At 41.4% G+C, this 19986-nt stretch overlaps 1 long non-coding RNA gene across 2 annotated transcripts in view; it reads left to right on the top strand.

The window, feature by feature from the left end:
* Window positions 1-985: 985 nt before the first annotated feature.
* The window catches only part of LOC147684203 (uncharacterized), a 60959-nt gene continuing 41958 nt past the window's right edge, over window positions 986-19986 (top strand). The window contains exons 1-2 of one of the 2 annotated variants that reach the window (XR_015301084.1): window positions 986-1534; window positions 6887-6936. This is a non-coding gene — a long non-coding RNA (uncharacterized LOC147684203). Of the gene's footprint in view, window positions 1535-6809; window positions 6937-19986 lie in introns of those variants that run through there. The other variant, XR_015301083.1, reaches the window with a different exon arrangement.

The raw sequence follows: 19986 nt of genomic DNA, 5'->3' as shown, positions 1-19986 counted from the left end.
TTTCTAATGTGCACTCCCTTTGAGCTGCTTTACAGCTGCTTTTTGTGGTTTCTCACCCTTGAGACAGCTATAATATTGGCGAGGCCTGTGAGTGAGCTTCAAATTCTGTGTCAATTTGCCATACACCACCTTCTTCCCAGATAAACTGGTCTTGCGAACATGGGCATTTTTCTGCCCTAAAGTTGTGATTCGATTCCATGTCAGTCAGAACATCACCTTGTCAGCATTCTATGTGCCACCTAATCCTTTTAAGGTGGAGGGGGGACTTCATTGTTTGGACTCCAAGAGGGAGCTGAGCTTATACAAAGACCGTACCAAAGAGCACTAAGTGGATGATCAGCTTTTTGTGGAGGTCTGTTGAGCAAAAAAAAGGCAAAGGTGTGCAGAAGAGAACTCTCTCTCTGGGAATACTGCTCTTCATTAAGATCTGCTACACATTGTCTGAAATGCAGCCTCCGTCAGGACTGTGTCCTAATTCTGTCGTGGTCAAAGCTGCTATCACTGCAATGGCGTGTGGAGTCCCGCTTTTTGAACATTTTGCAGGCAGCCATGTTTAAGTGCCTCCATAAGTTCACAACGCACTATTGTCTGCATTGTAAGGTTCACTGAGAGGGGCATTTTGCCTGCTCGGTCCTGCAGGACTTTCTGGTTTGAGGCCACCCACAGATCGACCTCCACATAGGTACTGCTTTAGTACATATTCAAAAGGTGAAGAATCTGTGGCTAAAATTCTCTATCACATGAACAATGTACTTATCTTCTGTAACACTCTTTCTGGTAGAGACTGTATTTAGCACCAGATTCCCCACCAAGCCTACTATCCTCCCTGTTCCGTGTTTGGACTCTATCCATTAGTAAGATCACAAGTCTAGGAATCTGCACACTGGTCACATCAATTTGTCTTTGGGGCTCTATGTCTAGGTGCGCGGACACTCTCAATAGCAACTTATGTCAGTGCATAGAAGTGGGGCCTATATAGGCTCTGCATGTCATTTCCGGAGCATAACAGCATCAGTGCAGAGCCACACGATGCCCCCTAATGGGGCACAGATGTACTGCTGACATGTTTCCAGATCCAGTCTGACACCTGTGGACACTCAAAAGGTGAGGAATCTGCAAAACCTGAGGAATCTTCAAAAGGTGAGGAATATGTGATTGGGTACAATCTCTACTAGAAAGTGCATTACCCAAGGTAAGTATCTTGTTAGTCAGGTTTTTTAAAACAGTTTTTTTATAGTTCTACAGATGACATAACTAGCTTTGATTAATAAAAAAAACAACTTCTAAGCGGAGAAGTTAAACAGCCCGATTTATTGGAAAAGCTGTGCTAAATCACATGTGTTTTTTTATGCAGGTGTGTTCCATTCTCCATATATACCACCTCCGGGCCCACCTGCGACATCATCGCCGTGAACCTCAACGCCTTCTTTGGCATCCTCTTTGGAGCTCTTGCATTCCTTTTGCTGCTGATGATCGCCATTGTCCTCACAGTTTACAGGTGCCGAAAGAGGCGGATGGAAGTAGATGATGAAAGGTAAAGACAGTGTTTATGGTGTGTGCTGGCAATGGTTGTAAGTTTTACTTTGGTGCAATATTTTTACAAGTGTTTTGCACAGCTTTTATGCCATTGTTACACTCTCTGTTCAAATACATGTCATAGGCAAACATTTATTCCATGTGGGGGTGAGGGGTGGCCCAGGGCAGGTGTGTGGCAATCCTCACCGTAAAAAGGAAGTCCATAAACATAAGATCACAATTAGCTATTAATGCACCAGAGAGATCAATATGGATTTCACTCAAATGGGTAGTTATGATGAGACAGTCATGCGGCTCTCTGTCCTGAGCAGTGGTCAGCAAGAAGGCAGGGTGTAGGACAGGATATAGACACAGCTGATGCAACCACATTCCTTTCATGGCAGTTCAAAGTGAATGGTGAATTATAATTAGGTAGCCCTAAGGCAGGTGGCAAAGAGAAGGGTTGTTTCAAAGTAACTACAGCCTGTTCTCCCTCCTTGGTCCAATGCAAGGCTTCTGGGGCATCCATGTTTATATGATCATGGAAGGGTTTACCAATATTCACATACCTCAATGTCTGTCAGCTACAATAACCTGCTATTCCCAAACGTATGCATGCCTGAGAGACAAGAGCCGTTCTGGGCAGCTTACAGATAGCTTCAATGTGGTCTGAAGATGGATGCCTATCCCGTGCAGAGATGTTATGACCTAGATAGCAAACATGGGGAATTCAGAATTATAATTGTTCTCTAGAGTCAAATGTCATAGTCAGTGCTGCAAAGATTTAAAGGGAGTCAGTTTTTAATTGTTCCAAGGAATCAGATGCAACCAACAAATCATCTACAAACTGAACTAGAGCAGTTCCTCCAGGAATTAAGAATGTCCATATCTTTATTGAGTACATAATAGCAGATAGGCAGAGACTCTGTTAACCCTTGAAAGATTAATACCATGTTAGCTGGCCACTTGAGAATGAGACCATAACAAGGCACTGAGGTTATCACTTGCCAGCACTGGTGTAGTGTAATTCCTATTTCTAGGCTCTGCACATTAGAATAATACACCCTATAGGTTTGGGATAGGAATTAGATCAGTATGCCCCTAAAAAGCATATTAAACTTAATTACTTTGTACCAGCTAACTCAGAGGCCACTAGAAACTCCTTGCAAGCAAGAAGGTAGTATTTCTGGCAACCACATAAACATGACAACTTTGTTTCTCTTTAGAATCAGAACAGGCTCAGAATCGTGGAAACAATAGAAAACACATTTACTCAGCTAACCGTGCATGCTTAGTTTCTCCAGAGTTACACAGAAAGAGTAGACAGGTGTTTCAATAAAAAGGATTTATTGAACAGTCTTGTTTCTCGTGTAAGAGATATGAGCTGTTACAATCATAAGACAGTATGCAAGATATATTATGCACCGTGTAAGCAGTAGAAAGAAATATTACTGCACTAGCATTGTCTTTGCTTATGACCCATATTAATATACATCAATAACACAACTAAAATGTGGATACTCATATGATGCGTCTCTTTCGAGTTCTACCCCAGTGTATCTACCCTAGGTATAGTACAAGGCAAGAAGTAGGTGCTATATCCTATAGTATGGTAGGCTATAGTTTTGTATGCCAAGAGTCCCTCTAGGTTCTAGTCAGCTCCATACCTTAGAATGAGAGAGGTGGGAATCTCTTTCCGGGTCTCGAACTCCCACACCCCGCATAGGGAGTCAGAACACTGGAAGCTGGATTCTCTGCGAGCAGGGATGACAGCATCTGGTCAGTGCATCAGGCCGGAATATGGGCTCCTCTAAGTCGAGGTGTCCTCTGTAACTCCTTATCTCCATACTTGCTTGGACAAAGGAAGGTATATTTATACTTGGATAGTACTTTGGAATGTTTGCATTGACGTTAAGTCGAGCAGAGGAAGACGTCAATAATGAGCCCTTAGGGAATAGCGGTTCATGCATAATAAATGAGTTCTTGGATAAATCAATAGTCTTGGCTAGGGAAAATCCCAACAGCTTAGGGGTCTGGTTTCTAAGAACTCGTTGTGACATTGTCGTGGACGGATGTAGGTGACCATGCCTGTATTTGGATTGCATGGCTAATGCCTAAATAAGGACAGGGATATTGTGCCTATATAAGGACATGTTTTAGGAAAACCTATATACGGACACCTAAGGCGGAATACAACATTGGGAAACTCGAGTCTTCTGCTAGCTCTAACATTTCAGATGTTTCCCCTTCTTGTCTTTTGCTGGCTCTAACATTTCAGATGTTTCCCCTCCTTGTCTTTTGCTGGCTCTAACATTTCAGATGCTTCCCCTCCTTGCCTTTTGCTGGCTCTGATATTTCAGGTGTTCCCCTCCTTGTCTTCTGCTGGCTCTGACTTTTCAGATGTCTTTTGGGGAAACTGATTATAAGGCGGGGGAGCAGTAGAACTTCCTCAGATGGGTGTTTGGTATTTGAGTCTCTTGAATGTCCCACATCTCTGACTCTTGATGGCATCTGTTAACCTACTTGTACCAAATCAGGATAACTGGACATTGGGCAAGGTCTACTTTACTTTTGGATACTTTCACGTTTTTCTGAGGTTTTTCAGTGTTCTGGACCACAATTTCCTCCCGCCCTCATTGGTGAATCCAACCCACTGTTTTACAAGCCTGCACATGCTTTTGCCATGCTAGTGATACATTGCATGGGTAGAAGTGTATAAGGCTGAGGGTGGAACTATCAGTCCTTTCCCACATGCTTTCATGGAGGATAATAGGAAAGTATCTTGCCTTCCTTGCTGTTAACCCACTTGCTTTTGGAATTCTCTAGTCATAGTCTGTTGAGTCTCAGAGCGGTTCTGGTGCCGCTGGCTCAGTTTCCCACATTCACATGTACATTAATTCCCTAGGGTCTATAGTGGGGTTCTAGGCACTATGTTGTCTCTTCCCCCTTCTTGCATCTTTTACAAAGCCTTCTGATATATACCCTAGATGTCACTCACATCTTTAACTGTATGTTCCTGCAACGACTCACCGCCACCTGCAAAAAACAGCCAACCAGGCTTCGCGTATCATAAATTTAAAAGTGTGCTAGCGCTCTTCGACCTGAACGCTGGCCAGCACTCCACCCACTCACCTCTTTTTCAGAGAACACTTCCTTTCTTACTTGGTGCCTGAGGTTCTTTGGGGAGCCTGGTCCAGCCTATCGACCAAACACTTGGTCAGGCGTAGGGATTTCCTGCCAACAAAGCAATTGATTGTGAAAGAAATCTGCACTCACACTGATTGGAATTCAGGAAATATTCTTAATAAACAATGGAAGACTCTGCAATTCACAGAGTCGGGTAACAATGGAATCTGCTGGCACCAGGTGAGCATAAAGCAAAATACACAAGTACAGGACACCAGTTTAAATGTTTTCACATAATGAAACCGTAATGAAAGAGCTATGCGGGGGTAGACACTTGCCTGAGAGAACACAGCTGACCTCCAAACTGATGCAAAAATGCAAAGTTTCAGAACTGAGAAAGCTCTTCAGAAAATCCACGCCTGTGATGCCAGCCTTGAGACTGGGCCACTTTGTAGCATTGGTAGGCATAGAACAAGGGGGCATATTATCAAGCCTGGGCAATAAAATTATCCCCGCTTTATCGGCAGGAAACTGCCGATAAAGCAGCGATAATGGGCTTGATAATATGCTCTATGGAATTCCAATCGAAGCTCATGTTAGATGTGAAGGATATCTAACATGAGCTTCGATTGGAATTCCATATAGCATATTATCAAGCCCATTATCGCCACTTTAGCGGCAGTTTCCTGCCAATAAAGCGGCGATAATTTTATAGCCCAGGCTTGATAATATGCCCCAAAGAGACGGCTGCTACTCTTAGAGTTACGTTAAGGCAGTGTTTTTAATGCCACAGTCTCCAGTAGACAATTCTAATATAAACAGATGCATGAAAATGGTATTTGAATCATATAAGCCTAGCCAAAAGTCAGTCCTCCTTGCAAAGCACACATTTGGTAAACGTCATAATCCTTTGATATCTACCTTTACGTTTCGTACACATGTAATTTCAAGGTTTTGGTGTTTTTTCAGTTTTGAGTAAATCTATATCTGTAAAGATAGTATAGTGCAGATACATTTATTTCACTGTAATGTCAAGAACATAAAGATATTAATAATGTATTAATTAGTAATTAGTAATTATCAAAGTAAAAGAAAAGAATGAATATGTATTCATACATGTGTAGATAGATAGATAGATAGATAGATAGATAGATAGATAGATAGATAGATAGATAGATAGATAGATAGATAGATAGATATAATTTGCAACATAATTATGACAGCAAATTGTGGAGCAATGCTACCTTACCTGAATTTCCTCTTCTCCTACTTTATCCCACTGATTCTTTAATGAGCACAAATTATTTGCCAACACTGTGTTTCCAATGTCTCTACCTTCCTCTCACACCAAGGTTTTTCATTTTGTGCACCTGTCTTCCACCTTTGCTGGTTGTTTCTTATGTGCTGTAATTGAAGTGATTAAACACAACCAAAGTTTGCAAGAATATTAAAAAACTAAACTTTTACCTGTCATACTGCATGTTTTTGAGATTTAGGTAAAGTTTTGCAGTACAATCAATGTTTCTGACTATTTGCAAGGGAATGAATCCTTTTCCACTGTTAGCTCGTAGTGAATGTGGACAAATATAATGATTAAAAGTGTGCAAGGCAAGCACACACAATGACAGTATTTGGTTAAAAAAATAATACAAATGAATTTCTAATTAAATTTAAACTACAACTTGGCTTAAAATATAATAGTTTTAATTGTATTTTATTGTACATTTATTCCTGTGATATTTTGTAGGTGTACTCGGTGGTCAGACAAATCAATACATACCAAAAAAAGAAGTTAAAGGTTAAACAAATGGGGGTTAAAAACAGTGCAGACAATGGCATTTACTGATAAGATAAACATAAAGAGAAACAAAGTGAGCGATTGATAGAGGAAGAGTGGAACAGAGAGGTGACGGGTAAATTAAGAAGTAAAGACAGCAGACAATAATTAGGAGAGTGACAAATTAGCATAAGAGAATGAGAAAGAGTGCTGGAAGCAGGGAGGAGAAAATGTGAGAGTACAGTACATGAAGTTGAGCGTTCAGGAGAAGTGAAGAAAGACTGTGGCAAAAAAAACAAATCAAACAGTAAAGATTAATCACAAAGAGAGAAAATGAAAGGGAAGACAGTAAAATGAGAAAAAGAAAGAGCCTGAAAAAATGATTAGATGAATTCTAACCGTATACGCCTCTCTCTGCCCGTGTTCAATGCACATTTTAATGTAAGTCTTTTTTTCTCTTCACCACAGTTTCCTTCAGACTGATTTCTACAGTAGACACTACAAAAAAGGAATTTTTGGTGAGTAAGGTTTAAAAGGTTTCCAGTTAGTGGTGACTTCATTAGCAAAAAAGAGAGAACCTATGCATGTTTTTGTTCTGTTTGAATTTGCTTGGGCTTTTTAATAGCGTAATGCTTTCAAATAATAATAATATAATGTGTCTAGTTAAATTTGCTAACAGCACATGAGATTGTGGTTTTGTGTGTGGGTGTGGTGAGGGGGGAGGCATAAAGTTTGTACTGAATATGTTTCATACCTTAAAAAGAAGATACTTTCAGGACTTCTAGGACGCCACTGCGTCAAAACCTTATGCCTGCTTGAAGCAGGCGTAAGGAGTGACACAGCACAATGAGGATAGGCCTCAACATGCATTGCTGGAGTTGCGTTGCGCTTTGACACGACTTCAGCAATGCGTGACTTTTGCGCCAACAGATGCGTCAGAATTTCTGACACATCAGTCAATCCTTGGGCCATGGTGCGCCGTATTGTAAATAAGGTGCATCCATGGTGGCGTATGGGTATCGCAGGCTGGCGCGGGGAAACTGACACATGTCTACAGATGCATCAGTGTCTTGTAAATCCGTCCCCCGGTGTTTGGAGGTGAGTACTCAATCCCAAACATGATAGATATCCTGTCTGTCAAATTACAAATGCATTAAGATTTAACCCACTTGTTCAAAGGGAGGCGGGATATCCTTCACATTGGTTATTGAGTACCCCTCCGACAAACTCAAATGCAATGCAGAGCCTTTTATGGATGACACACTTGTGTGCTGATTTCACTTTCTTTTTAGCCCCCTTTGAAGTGGATCCGGAGCAGTGCCCCTGCACATTTCTTTGGTGTTCACCAACTCCCAAATATCTTTAACAAACAACAGCGTGCTAGGGAATATGTTCCCTCCGAGGACAACATGCTTTAAACCGGGCTGTGCCTACAGAAAGCTGATGTTGCTCATAGAGCCACAAAATGTCTGCTTTTGGAGCTTATATTTAAAGCGTGGCTCAAAGTCCTGCGACAGGTTCTCCCAGATGCACCCAAAGGCTGTCTGGGTACATGAAGCAAAGCAGCACTTCACTGGACACATGAAACAAGGTTGGTAATCATCGTTGTCCTGGGCCTGCCCATCTCTAAGTCAGTATGAGGCCCAGTCCAGGGCACCATTCTTGGGTCAGTCTAATATAAAGTTGAAAGAGGTCCCTGCACATGCACAAAATATCTAAATGGGACTCTTCCACGTCCGGTTCAGTGAGGGGTCATTTAGTTAGCATTCTAAGACGGGAAACATTGTTTACAACACAGGGATTACTTCGCGATGCTATTACATCGCCGTTTTCACAACATAAGTTGTTACAACGACTTGCGCTAGATTGCGCTCTAGGACAAGGAATAGTATAATTTACTATCCAACACCTTCCCTACTGTACGTAGACTGGAGTTGGAATAGTAAATTATACTACTCTTAAGTCCAGCGCCCTTCAACGCAAGTCGTTGTAACGACTTGCATTGTAAAAAAAGGCGATGTAATGTACCGCAATGTAAATGTATGCATTGTAACATCATACATCCTTCTAAGAATCCTACCCCATTATAATCTCTTAGAACCCATTCCACAGTTAGATTTGATGCCTCCTGGGCCATTATCAACTCCAAAGAGGCTGATGCCTCCAAAGAGGCAATGCTGCAGTTGTTTGGGATGGCCACATCTTCTTGCTGGCACCAGAGGGTGCCTCCACACCTTTGCTGCAGATGAGGCTGGTCTGGCCAGTTTGATGCAGGCCTTTGCCTTCAGAGGTATCTATTCTGGATCCAACTCCAATAGCAGCATAGGATCCAGGGTTTAGTTAGCTATTCGCATACGTTATGCTACAAAACTAGAAAGCTCAGGCCCTAGTCTGGGAAGACTCCCCTATGATGCCTTTTGGCTCATCACCAATATTATGGATGAATGGAGGCTATATTAAGTACTGATTCTGTTATTATACAGTTAGTTTTAAATAATTGTTATTAGTTGCATTAAATAGACCTTAGTGCAATAGTGACAAGCATATAAAACGGATCATAAATGATGTGTACTACATATACAATAATTTGCTTTAGAAAGGAGATGTACACAGATAATGATGATAAAGAGTTTAAAAGATAGATTAAAAAGGAGAAATACCCAGATTACTATAATTAATAGATTAAAAGTGATGATCAATATATCTCATATGACAAGGAGTGGCCCGTGCAGGGAAGAGCGATGGGGTGGAGGGGAAGTGGGAGGATGCAGGTGGGTCTTGACAGACCACAACGAGGGAAAAATAATTATTTATTTAATTTTCCCCTCATCATCGTCTGTTGAGCCCCCTCACCCACCCCGCTCCACCGCTCTTACCTGCACAGGCTGTTCCTGCATATGACATGCATCTACAAGCGTTCAAGCTTATTTCAACTAATGTAAATTTCGTACATATCTTAGTTCCACTGAAACTGTTACAATAAAACTATAATATCACTCCTCCCCACCCACAGTTACCCCTAAACAAGTAAAGCAGGCATAAATAAAGTGCTGATATATTCAGCATGAACTAGTATATCTCAGTATTACCCGTTATCACCCAATATATCTGAATTAAACTAGATTTCCCTTCTTTCCCCCTCCATTACTCAGGGAGCTATTTGACGAATCTGCATCTGGGGCCAACAAACTATCCACCAGGTGTTCCCATGCTTTAGCCCTTTCAAATTATCCTCGCCCTCTCTTTATCTCACGAAACAAAACAGCACTCTCCAAACTTGCCTGTCTAACCATTTCAATACGCCATCTAGTAATTTGAGCATCTTGCATCGATTTCCAGTGCATTGGCAAATTCTTGTTTTTGCCAGAATCAAACCTAAGTCAGTAAATCTAGTCGTCGTTTTCTTATTTTTAGGGTGAGGGTATCCCCTAGGAGCATACCAAGGGTGTGCAAGGAATATCCCTTAAGGTTATTCTATTAATATATTCTAATACTTCCTTCCAGAACCCCGCTAATGAAGGGTAGGACCATACCATGTGGAACATTTCGGCCCCCAACTCCCCACATATAGGGCATTGTGCAGTCACATAGAACCAGTTAATCCTGTCAGGTGTTAGATAAGCTCTATGCAGGATATAGAAATTAGATAATTTTAACCAAGCATTTCTAGAAACAGCTGGTATATGTGCTACAATCCTATCTAAGTCACATCATTAATTTGGAGCCCTAAGTCTCACTCCCATTTAATTCTAAACTCGGCAAGAGGAGAAAGAATATTAGCACACATTTGCCAATATAGATATGTGACCACTCTTACACACCCTGTTGTTGTATAGAGCTATTGACACACCTGATGCGTAGCAGGTTCAGCATCCCTGGCTTCTCCAATAATTCCTTATTGTTGCAACCAATGCCCAGTGTATTAAAAATTGTCCTCTAGATATATCAACTTCTTCAGTCAGGTCTTCAAACCTAAGCAATACTCCATCCCGATATAAATCCCCAACACACTTAACCCCAAAGCTAGTTCACCTATCAATCTCTGCTAACACTCCTACCTGGGCCACTATTTTCAGCCATTTTAATGTTATATCAGGCCAATAGGGTGCCTAGACCTGGGTTTGCTGCAGCCTACATCGCCAGCACTGCTGTAGTACTAGAAGCTCATTACAAATTGAAGGCAGTCTCCGCCAAGGAAGCAAGAAGACTTTTAATAAGTCCTTCCAATCAGGCAGTGATCAAATAACTCCTTCCTCAGGGTTCATTTGACTCTAAATCCACTTGTTTAACCATAGTAGTTGAGCCACCAGGTAATAAGATTCAAGATGAGGAGCAGCTATCCCTCTCTCTGTTACAGGGCACTGTAGTTTTGTTACTGCTACACTACCCTACCTGTTCCCCAACACAATTCCAGAAGTTGTGATTCCCGTTCCCTAAACAATTGGCTAAGCAGCTCCAATGGCAAGTAGCTAAAGAAATAGAGCATTTTTGGTTGTGTCACCATCTTAGCTACCGCTATTCTGCCAGCAACAGATAATGGTAAGCTCATCCAAAAATGAATATTAGTTCTAAGTGTCCAAATAGCTTCTCCAATAGTCCCATCTAATAAATCTTAGTGGCTAAGGCATATTTTAACACCTTAATATTTAATGCAGATAGGGCTCCTATGAAGCCATGTAAATGCAGGGGCAGTGGGGAATTTCAGCAGAGTAGAAACAAGTGAGATTTTTGCCAATTCACATGTAGCCCAGATACTATACCAAAGTGGTTTAATAAGTCTATCAACCAGGCAAATCCATCCCAACATCTTGGAGAAAGAGCAGCATGTCATCAGCATATAATGCATATAATGCTGGAAAATGGGTTTGCGCATGGACCCCCATCCCATGATACAAATTCCCAGTGCGGGCACAACTGTCCAGAGGCTCCATTACAATAGCAATCAATAAGGGGGGCATTGGACACCCTTGTCTAATCCCAGATCCTACATCTTACGGTTCAGATACCGCTCTGCCAGTACACACCCGCGCCTTAGGACCTGTATAGAGAAGTTTGAACCAGCGAATAAATCTGGCACCCGAACCTATGAGAGCCAATACAGAATATTGGAACTCCAGGCCCAATCTGTCAAAGTACTTCTCAATAACTATTGTCATGACAGCTGCCCTCTCCTTATCTACAAAATCATCATTCAAGAGAGAGATGATCTTTCTTATATTTTACGCCCTATTACACCCTAGAATAAAGCCCACTTGATCAGTAGGATTTAGAAAGGGGATATGTGGTGAGAATCTGCTCACCAGACTATGACTTAGAATTGTATATTCTACATTGAGCATAGACAATGGACTATGGGATCTAACATCCATTGAAGGGCAACTAGGTTTCGAAAGAGAAATGGCCAGTGCCTCACATGTAGACAACGGCACGCAGGTGCTCTGTCTTTCAAGATGTAGAATACATTTCCACCAATCTAGGAGCCAATCCATTCTTATACGCAGCAAAAAACTCTACAGGTAAGCCATCTGCTCCAGAAACATTACCACACACCGTGTTTTTATGACAGCTCTAATTTCTTGAATAGTTATATCCCCTCAAATCATCTACATCCTCGCGCAAAATGCCTTGCAGTTGGCTTATTAATAATAAAAACCTCAATATCCCAATGTGCTGCTCTAGGCACTGGAATCAGAAGAAACAGGGGTGGCTGGGCCCAATGGGAAGGAGGGTAGGCAGGGCCACACTATTATGAATTAGAAAGAATTGCCTATGCCTCACAACTTAGTTAAAGTACACACTAGTTTAGGTACAAGTAAACCACAATTTATTAGTTTACTCTAAACAGTTGATGTTTTCAATTTACATTTAATTTACAAACACAAGGGAGAAGTTCAAAATATGCAGAACTAAGACCGCTATCAACTTCACGTCTTAGCCATATGCAGTTTCACAAACATTTAGAAAAAACAAACAGTGAACCAAACATGTATTTGACATTTGACAAAAATTGACTTCTTAACAACACAACAAATTCAAACAGATGGACATAAATAACCTTATGCATTTATGAATGAAGGAAAACTTTTTACAAACGTTTACTGAAACACGGGGAGAACAAAGAAGAACAAATTGTTTTCAAAAACTAGTTTAACTCCCACAGCCTGAGCAAGATATAATCAATAGAATATCAGGAATATAGCCCATTTCTGCGTCACTAACAATGGCCAACTGGCCAAGAAAAGAGGGGGGTGCCGACGCGTTTCGAAACCTGATTAAGGATTTGCAGGATTCTCTTCAGGGCAGTGTGAGTCTAGTCCATGGGAACTGTTTAAAATAAAGAACAAAGCAAAAAATGTTTGTTAAAAGGGGGGGTCCTCTAGCCACTACTCTTAGGCCAACTCGAGTGCCAGAACAAAACATACCTTATGTTTATCCTGCCCACGGTCAGTCCTGTTTATGAAGAAATGTCGTCTAGGCTTTGTGGTCTGCAATGTAACAGAGTAATAGGCATATTGAGTCCTATGTACGAACACGGAAAAGCCTAGCCAAGGCATGCGTGTCAAACTGCTGTTTGTTTACCTTTGTTAACTTTTGGGGTCTTTACAGTTCTGTGCGATATCTTAGCCCACTGGGGGTTATATCCATACTATCTGCAACAAGTAGACAGAGCGCGTGTAAGTCAGTTGCACACACTGATGCATCAAAGGTGGAAAAACACGTGACTAAGTTCACTTACTTGGACATCGGTCCGCGAAGACCGCAGTTGGGGTTCTAATTCTGCAATCGTTTTTATCCAAAACAGTGACCCGTTTAGTGAATCTGTGGGGTTTAAGCAGAGGGACGTATGAGCTCATTAAGGCGCTATTTTTCGGAGCTTGGGAGCAACAGAGTTCACAGTTTATGGTTTCCTTGCTTACCGCGATTATTCTGGAACTCCGCTGAGCGTACTCGCTACAGAACAGCAGACAGAGGGATGTGAATGTCCCTGGCAAAAGCCGGTTCAGAGATCCCAAACCATGTGGTTCTTGGCGGACCAATCAAACAAGCCTCCACATTGTGGTGCTTTATGGGGCATGTAGTTTAAGACAGACCGCTCCAATCTTTTGAAAAAATTGCAAGTGCATTCTGGGGCATGTAGTCTCTAAACAGGAAAAGGTAGTTATGCCCTATTAATTTCGCTGAGACTATTTAGGCCTTTGGTAACACTGTCAAACTTGAGGATTAAATACGCTTCCTTACGCAACAACATTGCGTCAACGTCTTGGCAGCGTTTAGGATCAATCCATGCTAGTGTGGTCCATTTGAAATCATTCTCAGTGTGGCCGTTGCTGATAAAATGTTCCACCATGGGAGCAGTCAGCACTTTTCTCTTCAGACGGGATCGATGTTGGGTAATCCGCACATTGATGGGCTGATTAGTTTTGCCTATATAAACTCTGTTACACGGGCATACCACCGCATAGACGACATTGCGGGTTTTGCAATTCGTGAAGCAATCATGCTTCCATCTGATACCATTGTTCATGAATGTGTCGCCTTCTAGCGTATTGGAACATGACACGCAGTTGCCACATTTGTGGTGCCCACAAATTGGTTTGAGCTTCCACTGTGCAACAAGGTCACTTTTGGGTGCTGTGATGTGACTGTCCGCTTTGATTAGATGTTGGCCTATGCTTCTATTTTTGCGCATAGCGAAGATGGGTTTAGAGAGAGGATGATCCAAAGTCTCCAGTAGATGCCAATTGTTTCGGATTATATTCTTGAATTGGTTTGTATGTTGCCCAAATGTTGTAACGCAAACCAATTGTTCCAAATCTTTTCTTTCTTTCTTTTCGAACAATGTGTCTCTAGGGGTGAATTTAGCTCTGTTTTTAGAATGTTTCAACAGTTTTTTTGGGTATGGCAGAGAGAGGATACCCATCTTCGCTATGCGCAAAAATAGAAGCATCAGCCCATCAATGTGCGGATTACCCAACATCGATCCCGTCTGAAGAGAAAAGTGCTGACTGCTCCCATGGTGGAACATTTTATCAGCAACGGCCACACTGAGAATGATTTCAAATGGACCACACTAGCATGGATTGATCCTAAACGCTGCCAAGACGTTGACGCGATGTTGTTGCGTAAGGAAGCGTATTTAATCCTCAAGTTTGACAGTGTTACCAAAGGCCTAAATAGTCTCAGCGAAATTAATAGGGCATAACTGTTGGAAATGCATTCCTGTTGACTCGAGCTGTCACGAGCGTTCAGGCATGTCTGGATGCTCGTGACAAGCTCGTGTTCTTTGCTTCGTGTTATGTTTTGAAACACCTAGAATGTGATGGCTGTAACACTACTGTTGGACTGGCATTACTGGCCTGATCTTTAAGACGTGAGCATCAAATAAACTCCGTCTCTAACTACAACTTTATTTGCGTCCTTCTTTGACTTTCCTACACTGGCGACGAGCGGGAGCTTCATCACCTATGCCTAAGACCTTGGATTATTATATTTTATTGCTATTCCGAATATTTTTTTTTTTTCGGAAATCTCCGGCGCTACTAAAACAGCGTTGGATTACGGCTGTTTAAGGAAAGCGGAAGGACCACTGGACTGTCGAGTTTTGGAAGGAGGCTGAACGACCTTCACTCGTTTAAAGAATTTCTGGAAAAACGTAATTTCTTACTTGGTTCTCTTCGACTGGCATTATTTGAAATCCTGCTGCAAGAGGTCAGTGCGCTCCATTCTAAATTGCGCAATCCTACGTTTACCATCGCGCGACCTCAGGCCAACGTGATAACTTCAAGCATCGCGTTGTTTCAAGCCAACGTTTTGCATCATCACGCACGACGACCAACGTGACGTTTTGCATCATCGCGCGCGACGATTACCACTCAGCGTTGCTAAGCAACTCATTGCCGGTTTTCAAGCAACTCTTTGCCGGTTTTCCTTCGCGCAGAACCAGAAATTGATCGTTCCTTTTCCTAAAGTACTTTGGAACTACTACTGGAACTCAACTAAGGATAACTATAAACACTAAATAACTATATATATACATTTTTCTCCTTTTACTGTATTGCATGATTTTGATCACTATTTATTCGTATTTTACAATTACTTATGAATTACAATGCATGTGTTTTTCTTAAGTGCTCATACATAGTTTGATAATAGTTATAAGAGCATTCATAGTGTATAAATATTTAAGGTAACATGTCTGGTATTGTACCTCCTCCCTCATTTTTGTCAGCACCTGGAGAGCCACCCATGGCTTGGGAGATTTGGGAACCTGTCTTTTTGGCTTATGTTGACGTATTAGAAGAAGGGGAGTGTGAACCAGAAAGGAAATTGTCCTTATTAAAACATTGTTTAGGCGGCATTGCTCTGAAGGAATTTAAAACTTTACCTGTTTTAGTGAACCCTGGAGAAATAGATGTTTATGAGTATGCTTCACAACAGTTGTGTTTGAGATATGGGAAAAAGAAGAACGTGGTCATGGAGAGGTTTATTTTTTATTCTCGGAAACAACGTTCTGATGAACCTGTTGAGGATTTTGTTTCAGCCTTAAGATCATTGGCTGTGACATGTGATTTCGAACATATCTCTTATGAGCAAGTTTTAAGGGACCAGATTTTAATGAGAACTAATAACAAAAAAGTACAAGAGCGTCTTTGGACAACCTCTGATATGTCTCTCAACAATGCCATAGACATTGCTAAATCCATAGAACACTCGGAAAAGTTTGTTAAAGAAATCAGAGGTAATGACAAGAGTGATGTTTTCAGTGTATCTAAAGACAGGGATAAGTATAAGAAGAGTTTTTCGCAGAGAAATGAATTGTCCGCTAGGACAGATAACAAATATAGGAATCAGAAATATGACAAAAGAACCACTAAACTATTGTGTTTTAGGTGTGGAAGTGATGGTCATTTAGCAGATAATAAGAATTGTCCAGCACTAGGTAAAACTTGTTCAAAGTGCTATAAAAAAGGCCATTTTACCAAGTATTGTAAATCCACACCAGGGAAGACGAATTGTGTACATGAATGCTGTGAAGAGTCTCAATCTGATGATGAAGGAACGTTTCAAGTTAACACCGTTATCAATGTTTGTGAGGATGGTGATTGCAAAAAATTCCCATCTTGTTTTATAACCATTGATAATGTGAGTTTAGAAATTTTTGTAGACTCATGTGCTTGGTACACTTTAATTTCCTTAAACGTTTTTAAAGATAAATTTCCGAATAAGAACCTATTTGATTCTGATGTCTCCCCTGGGGGTTATACGGGTCACAGAATTGATTTAATTGGATATTTTATAGCAGATATACAATTTTCTGGGAACCACATTTCAGGGAAGATCTATGTGTCAAGATCTGGGTTGTCACTCTTGAGTTGGCCACACCAATACCAATTGGGAATGAAAATTGACCCAAGGGCTGATCCTCCCGTGTATGTTGCGCAACCTATGAGTGTATCTAGTGTCTCTGCGGACAGTTCCTTACTTGTTGAGGAGTTACGCCAATCCTTTCCTACAGTGTTCAGTGGTACCTTGGGTCGGTACAAGGGCTTTGAACATGTCATCAAATTGAATGAGAATTCTATCCCTGTAAGACACAGAGTAAGAAATGTTCCTTTATCCTATAGAGTCAAACTTAAGGATATGCTAAAGGATTTGTGCGAGAAGAAGATCATTGAACCTATTGAGTCGTCACCTTGGGTTTCTCCAATTGTTATCTCGATTAAATCCAATGGTGAACTTAGGCTATGCATTGATCTTCGCAGTGTCAATAACGCCATTTGGGTTGATTCGCACCCTTTACCAAACCTACATGAGATGGTGTCAACATTGGCTGGTGCACAAGTTTTTTCATGTGTTGACCTAGCCAGTGCTTACCACCAAGTTGTACTTGCTGAAGAGTCCAAAAATATTACTGCCTTTATCACACCTGAAGGGTTATACAGATTTTGTCGTATGCCCTTTGGACTGGCTAGTGCTGCCTCTGTGTTCCAGAGATTAATGAGAGATACCCTAGAAGGTTTGAATGGTGCCATAGCATTCCAAGACGACATTTTAGTGCATGGGAAGGATGACTATGAGCATGACAATAACCTAAGGTGTGTGATTGCTGCTTTAGCACAGAAGGGTCTTACACTTCGTCTTGATAAGTGCAAATTTAGGCAAAAGGAGGTAGAATATCTTGGACACACCATTAGTGGAATGGGAATCAAACCGAAGAAGAATCATGTTAAGAGCATTATGGATGCTCCCGTGCCTACGTCAAAAGAGCAACTTGTGGCCTTTTTAGGTCTTATTGAATTTTACGCCAAGTTCATCCCAAATTTTTCAGTGAAAGTTGATCCGTTCAGATGTCTTTTAAAAAAAAATGCAAAGTTTGTGTGGACTGATGTAATGACACAAGCCTTTGAATCTTTAAAATTGTTTATTGTGAATGCTCCTTGTTTAAAACCTTTTGTCATTGGCGTGAAATGCATCATCATGGTAGACGCCAGTTCTTCTGGTTTAGGTGGAGTTCTTTTGCAGAAAGACTGTGAGAAAGAATGGGTTGTGGCCTATGCATCTAGGGCCTTACGTGATGCTGAAAAGAATTACTCCGTTATAGAAAGGGAGTTACTGGCATGTGTTTGGGGTGCTGAACATTTCAGACCTTTTTTGTGGGGGACTAAATTTTTGATAAAAACCGATCACAAACCTTTGGTGTACCTCATGGCTCCGGGTGGAGGAAGAACTATGTCAGCACGCCTTGCTAGATTAGCTTCTAGGTTGCAATCTTTTCAGTATTCAATCGAATACGTTCAAGGAAAGGCGAATGTTCATGCGGATTGCATGTCCAGATTAATTTCTGAATCTGATGTTTCAGAAGTTGTGCATGAAGAAGAGTGTGAGGTTGCTTTCAATTTTAAAGATGTCAATTCTGTGTCCAGCGAACGTTTTTCTTTACAAGAGGATGTTTGGATGGAAGAGATGGATAAGGATTTGGAGTTAAGCTGTGTAAAGAAGTACCTCATACAGGGTTTTCCTGAACAGAGGAAGTTATCTGGTAACATGATAGGTTTTTTTAAGGTCCAGGAGGAACTTGCTGTCGAGAATGGTTTGATTCTTCGTGGCGACAAGATTGTTCCACCCTTTCAACTTAGGAATTCTCTACTTGAAATTGCGCATGAAGGACATCTGGGAATTTCTTTTACCAGGAGGCGTCTGAAGGAGTCTTTTTGGTGGCCAGGTATTGACTCGTGTGTTGAACATTTTGTGCGGAAGTGTACCCAATGTTCTAACAGTGATAAATCTGCAGTTGCTTTACGCCCTGAGCCATGTCCCATTGATTTACCCTTAGGGCCCTGGCGGAAATTGGGGTTAGACATCATTGGGCCTTTCAGTTGTTTACCAAAGCAAGAGGCTTTCGGCATTGTACTCATAGACTATTTTTCTAAATGGCCTGAGGTCAAAATGGTTAGGGAAGTTACTTCGAATCAAGTCATAGAATTCTTAGATGAGACCTTTTGTAGGGAAGGGATTCCTCAGGAAATTGTGACTGACAATGGCCCACAGTTTGTGAGTAAGGAGATAGAGCTTTTCTTTGCTAAATGTGGTATTGTCCATAGGAAGATTGCAGTTTTCCATCCTGAGGCGAATGGTCAGGTTGAACGCTTCAACCGTGTGGTCAAAGAAGCCATACAGCTTTCTATCAAAGGTAATCTAAACTGGAGGAATGCTTTGCAATCCATGTTATTGGCTTATAGAACTTCTCCCAACTCTGTGACTTTGGTCACACCTTTTGAGCTTTTGAGAGGGCGGAAGCCCAGCACCAAGCTAGTCCCTTGGTGGCTAAAAAAAAATTTAGCTGGTTTCGAAAACTGTTCTAAAGTTGATTTTGAAGCTGTTCTACACAGGGTTCAGTCATATAAGGAAAAGATGAAACGCGATATGACCAAAAGAATTGGTTCCACGTCTAGTCGTTCTATCAAGGTGGGCGACCTTGTTCGCATTAAAAAGAAAGAGGGTGTGAGTAAAGGTTTTCCTGTTTGGTCAAATCCCAAGAAGGTTGTTGAAGTCTTTAGAAATGCAGTCAGACTTGATGGTGGTTCTGTCTGGAACTTGAGCAGGGTTTCCTTGTTCAATGGTCCTTTTCAATTGATGGAAGATTCGGACAGCAGTGTTTTTTATGATGTTGGAAGAATGAGTGATAATGGAGAGTGCTCTCACATGAGTGATAATGGGGAATGCCCTCAAGCTGTGTGTGATTCTGACAACACCAGAGCCGTTCGCTCACATCGCTTACCTGCCAGGTTTAATGATTTTGTGATGAATTGATCTTGTTTTTTTTTGTGTTTTTTTTTTTTTTTTCTTTCTTTTAAGGGGGGAAGGTGTGTTGGAAATGCATTCCTGTTGACTCGAGCTGTCACGAGCGTTCAGGCATGTCTGGATGCTCGTGACAAGCTCGTGTTCTTTGCTTCGTGTTATGTTTTGAAACACCTAGAATGTGATGGCTGTAACACTACTGTTGGACTGGCATTACTGGCCTGATCTTTAAGACGTGAGCATCAAATAAACTCCGTCTCTAACTACAA

The sequence above is a fragment of the Lissotriton vulgaris genome, chromosome 11, assembly GCF_964263255.1.
Source record: "Lissotriton vulgaris chromosome 11, aLisVul1.2, whole genome shotgun sequence".
Lineage (NCBI taxonomy): Eukaryota > Metazoa > Chordata > Amphibia > Caudata > Salamandridae > Lissotriton > Lissotriton vulgaris.
The sequence above is the reverse complement of the archived record's forward strand: the minus strand, read 5'-3'. Positions and strand labels throughout refer to the sequence as shown.